A 12,345-nucleotide genomic window follows, 5' to 3' on the forward strand; every position below is an offset into this window, starting at 1 on the left:
CACAGATCATCGATAATGGGGCAGGTCTGAGACTTCTGGGATATGGCAGAGAGCATAATTGGACTAAATAAAGTATATTTTAGGAGTTGTCTTATTGAAAAGACAATTTAGTTCGACATTGTCTTGATATGATACACATTGAAAAAATGTTTTTGATAATATTATGCACACAGTAATGGACAATGAGCGAATAAAGAACAACGATAAGGCTTGGTTAAACTTGACGGACATTTGAGGCGGCCAGATATGAACTTAGCGTTTGTTTTGAGGTACTGAGACAGAGACTAAGAGACTGAGACTCAGTATCATGTTTGTTGGTTTAGAGACTGGTACTAAAATTTCTGTCTCTGTCCCTAAAATTTCAGTATTTCAGTACCTCCAAAAAGTAGGGACACAGGGGAGTAAAATTTTTAAAGATGGAGACTGAAACTTTAATAATATTTATACCTAAAATATCCTCATTTCAGTTAATTAATTCCAGTTTTACCCTTTGTACAAATTAAATTAGAGTTTTATTTTTGTTTCAATTTCTGTCTCCCACTTTACACCAAACAGAATACTGAGATTTATTTCAATCTCTGTCTCTTAGTCTCTATCTCTCAATCTCAGTCTTTTCGTCTCTATCTCTCCACCAAACGCTACCAAAGAGACTTGACAACAAGCGGTGGACTAAACCATAGGCGGTGTTCGCTCTAACGAAGGAACAGAGACAAAATGTTTGTAAGTGGATTAGAGGATTAAGGTTTCCTGATGGTTACACCTCTAACTTGAGCATGTGTGCAAACGTGTCACAGGATAAACTTGCTGGGTTAAAGAGTCATGATTGTCAAGTCTTCATGGAGTCGTTACTTCCTGTGCGTTCAGAGAACTTCCAACCAACATCTGCAAACCCCTAACAGAAATAAGTGAGTTCTTTAGGGAGTTATGTGCAACCAAACTTAGTATTAATGGCCTCACAGTCATAGACAAGAACATTTCCATCATATTTTGTAAGTTGGAGAGGATATTCCCTGTATCATTCTTTGACGTTATGGAACACTTAGCAATCCATCTACTGTACAAAGCAATACTATGTCGGCTAGTCCAATTTAGGTGGATGTACCCATTTGAGAAGATGATTGAGTCATTCAAGCACGCCGAGAATAACAGAGCTCGGATTGAGGGCAGCATCTGTGAAGTATTCCTAGCTAAGGAAACTTTTGCATTTTGCTCATTCTATTTTCAATCTCATGTTGAGTCATGTAGAACAAGGATTGTAAGGAATAATGAGAGGGGAAAATTCTCGTCAAGTAAAAAATGCCCAATCTTTTTGCCGGAAGGAGCTGCAATGGGTGCAGACAGTGACTACTAGTTATAGCAGAAGGAAATTGACGCCGTACATCTGCATGCGTTGCATAATTGTGACCAAATTTCATCATACCTCATGTGAGTTGTAATACCTTTACTACTAGAATGTCATGCTTCCGGTTGCGCCACTCTGATAGTGAGGAATATTACAATGACTTTAAATATACTTATTAATAAAATAGGATCCTTTAACCCTCAAAACTGAATCATTGTTTTTTTTATTTAAAAAATCGAAGGTTCCTTTTTCACTTTTTACAAACATGCATATATAAACATACAAAACTTCTCATTCAAGTAACTTACAAATATTATGAACATAGATATCATTATAATTCCTATCCCTCTTTACAGAAATATAAAAATAGCAAAAGCGAGGGAAAAACTATAAGTAATATATCCAAACAAAAATAGTACAGCTAAGAACTCATAAAAAATTTTATAAGTTTCCTCGTCCATCCTGAAAAGAGAGAAGTCTGTAGGGGATGAAAACATCGTCCTCGCAGGTTCTCATTAGAGGGTTTAAGAATAGCCATAATAAGAAATTTAAAAGAAAACCGTTTTCAAATGCAGTGATCATCGCTAGTCTTATGAACATTTTTAAAAACCAACGGTTAATTCTCCGAAAATCCAAATTCATATTTTAAATTTATAAAATCCAATCAAACATAATATCCAAAGAGTTTCACTACATACCAAAGGACCATACTAACCAAACTTACCACTGATTCATCCAATCACAGCCTCCAGCCTAATAGAAAATCAAATTATGGCCTCCGACCCAAAGCTTAATCAAATCACCACTCAAACCATCACGCTCCAAACCAACTAGTCACAATCACAAATAATAAGGTTAAAAAACAATCAAGAGAAATTACAGCAAGTATGGCAATTAGCAGTTAAACAAAAATATTCACATAGGCAAACCAAATACAATATGTACACCCAAACAATATCACATAGATGCAAATGATACATGCATGTCCTATGGCCAATGAGCTCATCTGTTAGTTATACAGTCAAACTTGACATGTCTGGTAGCAAACCTTAGATAGTCCCTCGGTACGTGCAACTCCAAAGAAAATTTACTTCCTTTCGAGGAAATATCCGAAAAAGTCTAAGTGTCCGGCCATATTTTGCGACGAAGGGTCAACAAATACCAACCTGGATCAAGCAGGACAAAACCACAATCTTTGCGTCTTCCCATGAAGCTCAAATATCAAAATCTCTTTGAAAAAGCAAATTAAATCCATTTCTCTGTCATAAAACTCATTTTCACCAAATCAAAAGTCTTAGATTAACTTCAATAATCCACTCTTCAATTCCATTTTAAAATTCCCAAAAGCATAACTCTTAGATATGAAATAATTGCATAAAACTCACTTTCAACTTCATTCTCAAGTTTAATAACTTCACAAAAGACCTAAAAATCATCCCTCTTTACCAATCAAATTCAAATACTGTAAATTCACTAAAACTACTCCAAATATAATTCTTTAGTCAAACTCAAAACATAAGTCTTTTCATATTTAATCGAACTCAAAACATAATTATTTTCTTAAATAAATTAAACTTAAAACATAATTATTTTCTTAATAAATCGAACTCAAAATAGTATAATTCTTTTCTTAATAAATCGAATTCAAAACATAATACTTTTCTCAATAAAGAAAACTTAAAACATAATTTTTTTTCTCGATAATTCAAATTCAAAACATAATTTATTATTTTATTAATAAATCAAAATCAAATAATCTGATTCTTAAATTCAAATTTTTCTAAGTAACACTTCAAACAAAGTCTCTAATTTTTTTTAATAAAAATTTCGACAGCATCTCCTCTAAAATTTAGACTTTACCACCCTCCAAGGATCCCAACCAAACCAAACCAAACATCTCTCAACCATTCCAATCGTTTCCAATAAACCATTATCACAACCACACCAACTCAACTCAAGAAAATCAACAAAATCCATAATTCAAACAACCAATCCAGTAAATCACAATTTAAACCCACTTCAACATAATCAATTAAAAATTATAATTTTTAGCCACCTCAACCAATCAATAATTCAATCAAGCAAACGATTACCTTTATCCAAAATAATTCCATTCAATCCATAAGACTTATGAAATCATTAAAAAATGTATTTTTCATATTAATATCGACTTGTAACAATTCTTTATAGTAAAATGAGTTTAAGAAAATGCCCCTACCACAAATAGTCAAAATCCAAAAGCTATAAAATGCATCAAAACCCCTTTCTACCAGCCCACAGTAGTGGCAACCGTAACCACAGCTTCGTATCGCTTTTGCAACAACAGCAGCAACTCCAAACGCCTCATGCAAGAACCGAAACTCAACCCTATTGCAATAACACGCCAAAACCTCAGCAACATATATCAGAACAGTGATAAAAAAGGTTTTCGGAGAAAAGATATGTTACTGTACCAAACGGGACTAAGTACAACGTAGCCGTAGCTACAGCGGTTGACTCCAATGAGCTTCAATAGTGGCGGCTTCAACTAGCGGTGGAAAAACTCACTATGACAACATCATCCAACATATACGACTTAAGCGACAACCCTCATGGTAACAAGGATTTTGACGGACAAGGAAGAAAATCTGAAACAAGGCTAAAGTTGATCAAGAAGATGGAGGCTCCAATAGTGGCTTCCAATGGCTGTAACGGCAATGTGGAGCTTCGGCGACTGCGACAGAAGCTTCATCGACGGCAATGCGGCAGCGGTGACGGAAACCACCTTCTCCCTTTGCGATCCCCTCACTCCTCGAAGCTCAACGGCGACAGCCATAGAAGCTTGACGGCGAAGCTAGCGGCAACGCACGATGACAGCCCCATGGACGACGACGGCGGCTCCTTCTTCCGTGTCTCCTCTCTCGCGCTTGTTCTCTCTCTCTCTCTCTCTCTCTCTCTCTCTCTCTCTCTCTCTCTCTCTCTCTCTCTCTCTCTCTCTGTTCTGGCCTCCCGGCGACGGCAGCGAGCTAGACGCAGCTGTGCGACAGCAGTCTTCGAGCTCCCTCTCTCTCTCCTCAATGTTGCGCACCTCCCTCTCTCTGCGAACCCCCTCTTTCCGGCAACACAGCTGCGGCGACGGTGGCAATGATGCCCACTGGCGTCATCTTCCCTTCTTCTCCCTCTCTTTCCTTCTTCTCTTTTCCTTTCTTCTCCTTTTCTGTTTCCCCCTTTTCTTTTCTCTCCGTTGGGTACTGGAGGTGGCGGCTATTTTTGGTGAAAGGTGAGAGAGTGTTATAGGTAATGGAATTAGGGTTAGGATTTTTTTGAAATAAAAAGGGGTAAAGGTATTGTAGTAATTTTACTAAAAATAAAAGAATAGAGTAATAATTTAAAATCAAATTAAATACAAAATAATTATCTTTAAAATACCATTTTATCATCAACTTGTAAATTATTTTTAATTAAATACTAATTCAGTAGAAATTAGAGATAATCAAATTAATTCTTCCTTTATTCATAAAATAAGATTCAAAGTCTAAATATTCAAATTAAGTAACATAAAGTTTCCATTCTTTTTCACTTACTAAAGCTTTAAATTATAAATAAGAACTTGCCCGATTTATATATAAAAATCTCTGAAAATATATTTTTGAATAAATAAAATAAAGTATAAATAATTTGTTGTTTAAGTTCCAAAAATTCAGAGTCTTACATCCTACCCCATTTATAAAAATTTTCGTCCTCAAAAATTAATTTAATACACAAAATATTACATAGTTTTAACACTTTATATTTTTAAACACCTTAAGAAAAAAGCAAAAAGTCTTAGCATATATTTACACAGTTTCAAATATTAGGATATTCATATGGCATAAAAATATAAGAAAAAAGTGTGATACGAAGCAGAAGTTACAAGGCAGGCTTGATGCAAAAGAGGATATGTTTCAAACATGCGATGGTAAAGCACGGCGATGAAAAGTTATAAAATAGGCTGGGGTTAAAACGACATACTTAATGTTCGCAAACTGATCTCGTACTAACTTCAGAGCTTCAACTTCTCAAACTTCAACAAAACTCCTTTCGTGTGAATCAAAGCTCCACAACTCCCTGTGACGTCACACACTTGCAAGCTTTATCTTCCGCGTCCACAACACATGTCCTAAAGAACTAATGTATCACTCGCTATATCTAAAGGTCGCACGTGACGCTAAAACAAATATCGAGTTACTTAAAAAGATACCAAACCAAGGAGGAGAAAAACAAAAATCATAGACGGAGCTCACCAGAATTCAAGAGAACGGTTAAGAACATAAACAAGTAGGGAACACTTGAAATCAAAGCTATTTCAATAAAGATTCGAAACAAAATTTCAAGAAGGTACTAGGAATATAGTTAGATAGAGATATACATGAGATGTAAGACATGAAGCAAAGAACTAAACCATATCTCAAGAAAAGCAAATATCCCAAGGAATTTAAGTAGACATATGCCGTTAAGATCAATGAGAATGCATATGAATAAGAAACAGGGTTGAAAAAGATTCAATTTACTTTCCAAGAAAGGAATCTCAAACAAGGACTTTAAGGTAAGCCATGAAAGAACAAGATACGTAACTGAGTAACCTCGAGATACAACTTCTAATGTTTCCCAAAATCCATGATTCGCGTTATCTATAACTCATATATATTGTCTATGATAACCCACTAGTATTCTCATATACATAAATTATTAGTATTAAGTTGGTCAAACTTAATACCATGAAGTATGCAATGATAGACTAACGGTATTAATCAATAGACCGTCATGTGCATAAAACTCTAACTCTCGTCATCAGGACAAGACCTACAACATGACAGACGCTTAGAGTATGCAATTGAAGCATATTCAGTCCATTCCTCAGGCTCTACAGAAAAGACTGCTCTGTTACCATAATGTAACACCCTTACTACTTGAATGTCATGTTTCCAAATGTGTCACTCTAATAGCGAGGTGTATTACGACGAGTCGACGACTAAATATACTTATTAATAAAATAGGAGTCTTTAACCCTCAAAACCGTATCGCTATTTTCATTGGAAAATCGAAAGTTCCTTTTTTATTTTTTACAAACATGCATATATAAACAAATTCAATCACAATCTTCATATATATATATATATATATATATATATATATATATATATATATATATATATATATATATATATATATATGTATATATACATACATACATACACACACACACACACACACGAGACTTTTCATTCAAGTAGTTTACAAATATTATAAACATACATATCATTACAATTTCTATTTCTCTTTACAGAAATATAATAATAACAAAGGCGAGAAAAAAATCATAACTAAAATATCCAAACAAAAATAACACAGCTAAGAACTCAGCAAAAATTTCATAAGCTTCCTCGTCCATCCTAAAAAGAGAGAAGTCTGTAAAGGATGAGAACATCATTGATGAGGGGATAATTTATACGCTTTTTGACATTGTTTTTAGTATGTTTTTAGTAGGATCTAGTTACTTTTAGGGATGTTTTTAATAGATTTTATGTTAAATTCACATTTCTGGACTTTACTATGAGTTTGTGTGTTTTTCTGTGATTTCAGGTATTTTCTGGCTGAAATTGAGGGACTTGAGCAGAAATCAGATTCAGAGGTTGAAAAAGGACTGCTGATGCTGTTGGATTCTGACCTCCCTGCACTCAAAGTGGATTTTCTGGAGCTACAGAACTCGAAATGGTGCGCTTCTAATTGCGTTGGAAAGTAGACATCCAGGGCTTTCCAGAAATATATAATAGTCCATACTTTGGCCAAGAATAGACGACGTAAACTGGCGTTCAACGCCAACCTTCTGCCCAAATCTGGCGTCCAGCGCCAGAAAAGGATCCAAAACCAGAGTTGAACGCCCAAACTGGCACAGAAACTGGCGTTCAACTCCACAAATGGCCTCTGCACGTGCTACACTTAAGCTCAGCCCAAAACGCACACCAAGTGGGCCCCGAAAGTGGATTTATACATCAAATACTTACTCATGTAAACCCTAGTAGCTAGTTTATTATAAATAGGACCTCTTACTATTGTATTTGACATCCTAGATTGTATTTTGATCCTGTGATCACGTTTTGGGGGCTGGCCATCTCGGCCATGCCTGGACCTTTCACTTATGTATTTTCAACGGTAGAGTTTCTACACTCCATAGATTAAGGTGTGGAGCTCTGCTGTTCCTCAAAGATTAATGCAAAAGTACTACTGTTTTCTATTCAATTCTTCTTATTTCGCTTCTAAGATATCCATTCGCACCCAAGAACGTGATGAAGGTGATGATTATGTGTGACGCTCATCATCCTTCTCCCTTATGAACGCGTGCCTGACAAACACTTCGGTTCTACATGAATTAAGCTAGAATGAGTATCTCTTAGATCTCCTAACCAGAATCTTCATGGCGTAAGCTAGAATGATGGCGGCATTCAAGAGAATCCGGAAAGTCTAAACCTTGTCCGTGGTATTCCGAGTAGGATTCAATGATTGAATGACTGTGACGAGCTCCTAACTCGCGATTGCAGGGCGTTAGTGACAAACGCAAAAGGATAGTAAATCCTATTCCAGCATGATCGAGAACCGACAGATGAATAGCCGTGCCGTGACAGGGTGCGTGAGCATATTATTCACTGAGAGGATAAGATGAAGCCATTGACAAGGGTGATGCCTCCAGACGATTAGCCGTGCCGTGACAGGGCATTGGATCATTTTCCCGAGAGATGACCGAAAGTAGCCATTGACAGTGGTGATGTATCACATAAAGCCAGCCATGAAAAGGAGTAAGACTGGTTGGATGAAGATAGCAGGAAAGTAGAGGTTCAGAGGAACGAAAAGCATCTCCATTCGCTTATCTGAAATTCCTGCCAATGAATCTACATAAGTATCTCTATCCCTTTTATTGTTTATTTTAATCTAATAAAGTATCATGTTTAAATCCGCCTGACTGAGATTTGCAAGGTGACCATAGCTTGCTTCAAGCCAACAATCTCTGTGGGATCGACCCTTACTCACGTAAGGTTTATTACTTGGACGACCCAGTACACTTGGTGGTTAGTTGAACGGAGTTGTGTCCACACATAGTAAAGAACCATAATAATGATTCCATACAATAACAAAGAGTACTACATTAATGTGATCACAATTTCGTGCACCAAGTTTTTGGCGCCGTTGCCGGGGATTGTTTGAGTTTGGACAACTGACGGTTCATCTTGTTGCTCAGATTAGGTAATTTTCTTTTCGTTTTGTTTTCAAAAATATTTCAAAAATATTTTCAAAAATCTCTCATCTATTTTCGAAAAAAAAAAATAAATAAATAAATAAAAATGTTTTCAAAAATATATTTTTTTTTCAAAATCTTTGAGAATGAATTCTAGTGTCTCATATAACATGTTTTAGCTTGGCTGGCTATTAAGCCATGTCTAATTCCCAGGATTTTGATTGAGGACTATGAATTCATTGCTTCCTTTTTCCCAAATATTTTCGAAAAAATGAAAAGAAAATACAAAAAAATTAGAAAATCATAAAAATCAAAAATATTTTTGTGTTTCTTGTTTGAGTCTTGAGTCATGTTATAAGTTTGGTGTCAATTGCATATGCATCTTGCATTTTTTCGAAAATATCATGCATTCATAGTGTTCTTCATGATCTTCAAGTTGTTCTTGGTAAGTCTTCTTGTTTGATCTTGATGATTTTTTGTTTTGTGTCTTTTCATGTTTATCATATGCATTCTTGAATTCTTAGTGTCTAAGCATTAAAGAATTCTAAGTTTGGTGTCTTACATGTTTTCTTTGCATTAAAAATTTTTCAAAATTGTGTTCTTAATGTTCATCATGATCTTCATAATGTTCTTGGTGTTCATCTTGACACTCATATCATTCATGCATGCATTCATTGTTTTGATCTAAAAATTTCATGCATTGCATCATTTTTCTTGTTTTTCCCTTGCATCATAAAAATTCAAAAATAAAAAAAAAATATCTTTCCCTTTTTTCTCTCATAAAATTCGAAAATTTGGATTGACTTTTTCAAAAATTTTTAAAATCAAATTGTTTCTCATGAGTCAAATCAAATTTTCAATTTGAAAATCATATCTTTTTCAAAATCTTTTTTTTAAAAATCAAATCTTTTTCAAAATTCTTAGTTATTTTCGAAAATTCCAAAAATATTTTTCAAAAATCTTTTTCTTATTTTTGTACCAAATTTTCGAAAATAACATAATCAATTAATGTTTTGATTCAAAAATTTGAAGTTTGTTACTTGCTTGTTAAGAAAAATTCAAACTTTAAGTTCTAGAATCATATCTTGTGATTTCTTATGAATCAAGTCATTAATTGTGATTTTAAAAAATCAAATCTTTTTCAAAACTACTTTCTATCATATCTTTTCAAAAATATCTTCTTATCTTATCTTTTTCAAAAATATCTTTTCAAAATATCTTTCCTAACCTCCTAACTACTTATCTTTTCAAAATTGGTTTTCAAAATTTGTTTCAACTAACTAACTAACTTTTTGTTTGTTTCTTAACTTTTTTAAAACCACCTAACTAACTCCCTCTCTCTCTAAATTTTCGAAAATATCTCCCCCTTTTTCAAAAATTTCTTTTTAATTAACTAATTATTTTTATTTTTATTTCAAAAAATTTTCGAAAAATACTAACAAATTTTCAAAAACCAATTTTCAAAAATCACTAACTCTTTTTCAAAATAATTTTCGAAAATTATACCTCCCCCATCTCATTCTATTTATTCATTCATGTCCTAACATCTCATCTCACATTCCAATCCTCACAGTTGTGTTTCTTCCTTTACATCACATCCTTTATCTCCCCCTCTTCTTCTACTTACAAAGGGATCCCTATACTGTGGTATAAAGGATCTCTATTATTATTATCATTTTTCTGGCCATTCTTCCTTGTCATATGAGCAAGAGCAAGGATAAGAACATTCTTGTGGAAGCAAATCCAGAACCTGAAAGGACTCTGAAGAGAAAATTAAGAGAAGCTAAAATACAACAATCCAGAGATAACCTTTCAGAAATTTTCGAACAGGCAGAGGAGATGGCAGGCGAAAATAATAATAATATAAGGAAGATGCTTGGTGACTTCACTGCACCTAATTCCAATTTACATGGAAGAAGCATCTCCATTCCTGCCATTGGAGCAAACAACTTTGAGCTTAAACCTCAATTAGTTTCTCTAATGCAGCAGAACTGCAAGTTTCATGGACTTCCATCTGAAGATCCTTTTCAGTTCTTAACTGAATTCTTGCAGATATGTGATACTGTTAAGACTAATGGAGTAGATCCTGAAGTCTACAGGCTCATGCTTTTCCCTTTTGCTGTAAGAGACAGAGCTAGATTATGGTTGGATTCTCAACCCAAAGACAGCCTGAACTCTTGGGATAAGCTGGTCACGGCTTTCTTAGCCAAGTACTTTCCTCCTCAAAAGCTGAGCAAGCTTAGAGCTGATGTTCAAACCTTCAGACAAAAAGAAGGTGAATCTCTCTATGAAGCTTGGGAAAGATACAAACAGTTGACCAAAAAGTGTCCTTCTGACATGCTTTCAGAATGGACCATCCTGGATATATTCTATGATGGTTTATCTGAGCTATCAAAGATGTCACTGGACACTTCTGCAGGTGGATCCATTCACCTAAAGAAAACGCCTGCAGAAGCTCAAGAACTCATTGACATGGTTGCTAATAACCAGTTCATGTACACTTCTGAAAGGTATCCTGTGAGTAATGGGACGCCTATGAAGAAGGGAGTTCTTGAAGTTGATACTCTGAATTCCATATTGGCTCAGAATAAAATATTGACTCAGCAAGTCAATATGATCTCTCAGAGTCTGCATGGAATGCAAGCTGCATCCAACAGTACTCAAGAGGCATCTTCTGAAGAAGAAGCCTATGATCCTGAGAACCCTGCAATAGCAGAGGTAAATTACTTAGGTGAACCTTATGGAAACACCTATAACTCAACATGGAGAAATCATCCAAATTTCTCATGGAAGGATCAAAAGCCCCAACAAGGCTTTAATAATGGTGGAAGAAACAGGTTTAGCAATAGCAAGCCTTTTCCATCATCAACTCAGCAACAGACAGAGAACTCTGAACAAAATGCTTCTAATTTAGCAAATCTAGTCTCTGATCTATCTAAGGCCACTGTAAGTTTCATGAATGAAACAAGGTCTTCCATTAGAAATCTGGAAGCACAAGTGGGCCAGCTGAGTAAAAGGATCACTGAAATCCCTCCTAGTACTCTCCCAAGCAATACAGAAGAGAACCCAAAAGGAGAGTGCAAGGCCATTGACATAAGCGCCATGGCCGAACCTCTGAGGAGAGGAGAGGACGTGAATCCCAAGGAGGAAGACCTCCTGGGACGTCCAGTGATCAATAAGGAGCTTCCCTCTGAGGAACCAAAGGACTCTGAGGCTCATCTAGAGACCATAGAGATTCCATTGAACCTCCTTATGCCCTTCATGAGCTCTGATGAGTATTCCTCTTCTGAAGAGAATGAGGATGTCACTGAAGAGCAAACTGCCAAGTTTCTTGGTGCAATCATGAAGCTGAATGCCAAATTGTTTGGCATTGATGCTTGGGAAGTTGAACCTCCCTTGTTCATCAATGAACTAAGTGATCTGGATCAACTGACATTGCCTCAGAAGAGACAGGATCCTGGAAAGTTCATAATACCCTGTACCATAGGCACCATGATCTTTAAGGCTCTGTGTGACCTTGGTTCAGGAATAAACCTCATGCCCCTCTCTGTAATAGAGAAACTGGGAATCTATGGGGTGCAAGCTGCTAAAATCTCACTAGAGATGGTAGACAGCTCAAGAAGACAGGCTTATGGACAAGTAGAAGATGTATTAGTAAAGGTTGAGGGCCTTTACATACCTACTGATTTCATAGTCCTGGATACTGGAAAGGAAGAGGATGAATCCATCATCCTAGGAAGACCTTTCCTGGCCA

The 12,345-nt window shown here is 35.6% G+C and overlaps 1 protein-coding gene across 1 annotated transcript in view; it reads right to left on the minus strand.

The window, feature by feature from the left end:
- Positions 1 to 461: 461 nt before the first annotated feature.
- LOC107619479 (ABC transporter G family member 28) overlaps positions 462 to 12,345 on the minus strand; it is a 190,854-nt gene continuing 178,970 nt past the window's right edge. The window contains exon 15 of the mRNA XM_021110566.2: positions 462 to 638. The gene's annotated coding sequence lies outside the window, so the exon portion shown is untranslated. The remainder of the gene's footprint in view (positions 639 to 12,345) is intronic.

The sequence above is a fragment of the Arachis ipaensis genome, chromosome B9, assembly GCF_059453495.1.
Source record: "Arachis ipaensis isolate K30076 ecotype BB chromosome B9, ASM5945349v1, whole genome shotgun sequence".
Lineage (NCBI taxonomy): Eukaryota > Viridiplantae > Streptophyta > Magnoliopsida > Fabales > Fabaceae > Arachis > Arachis ipaensis.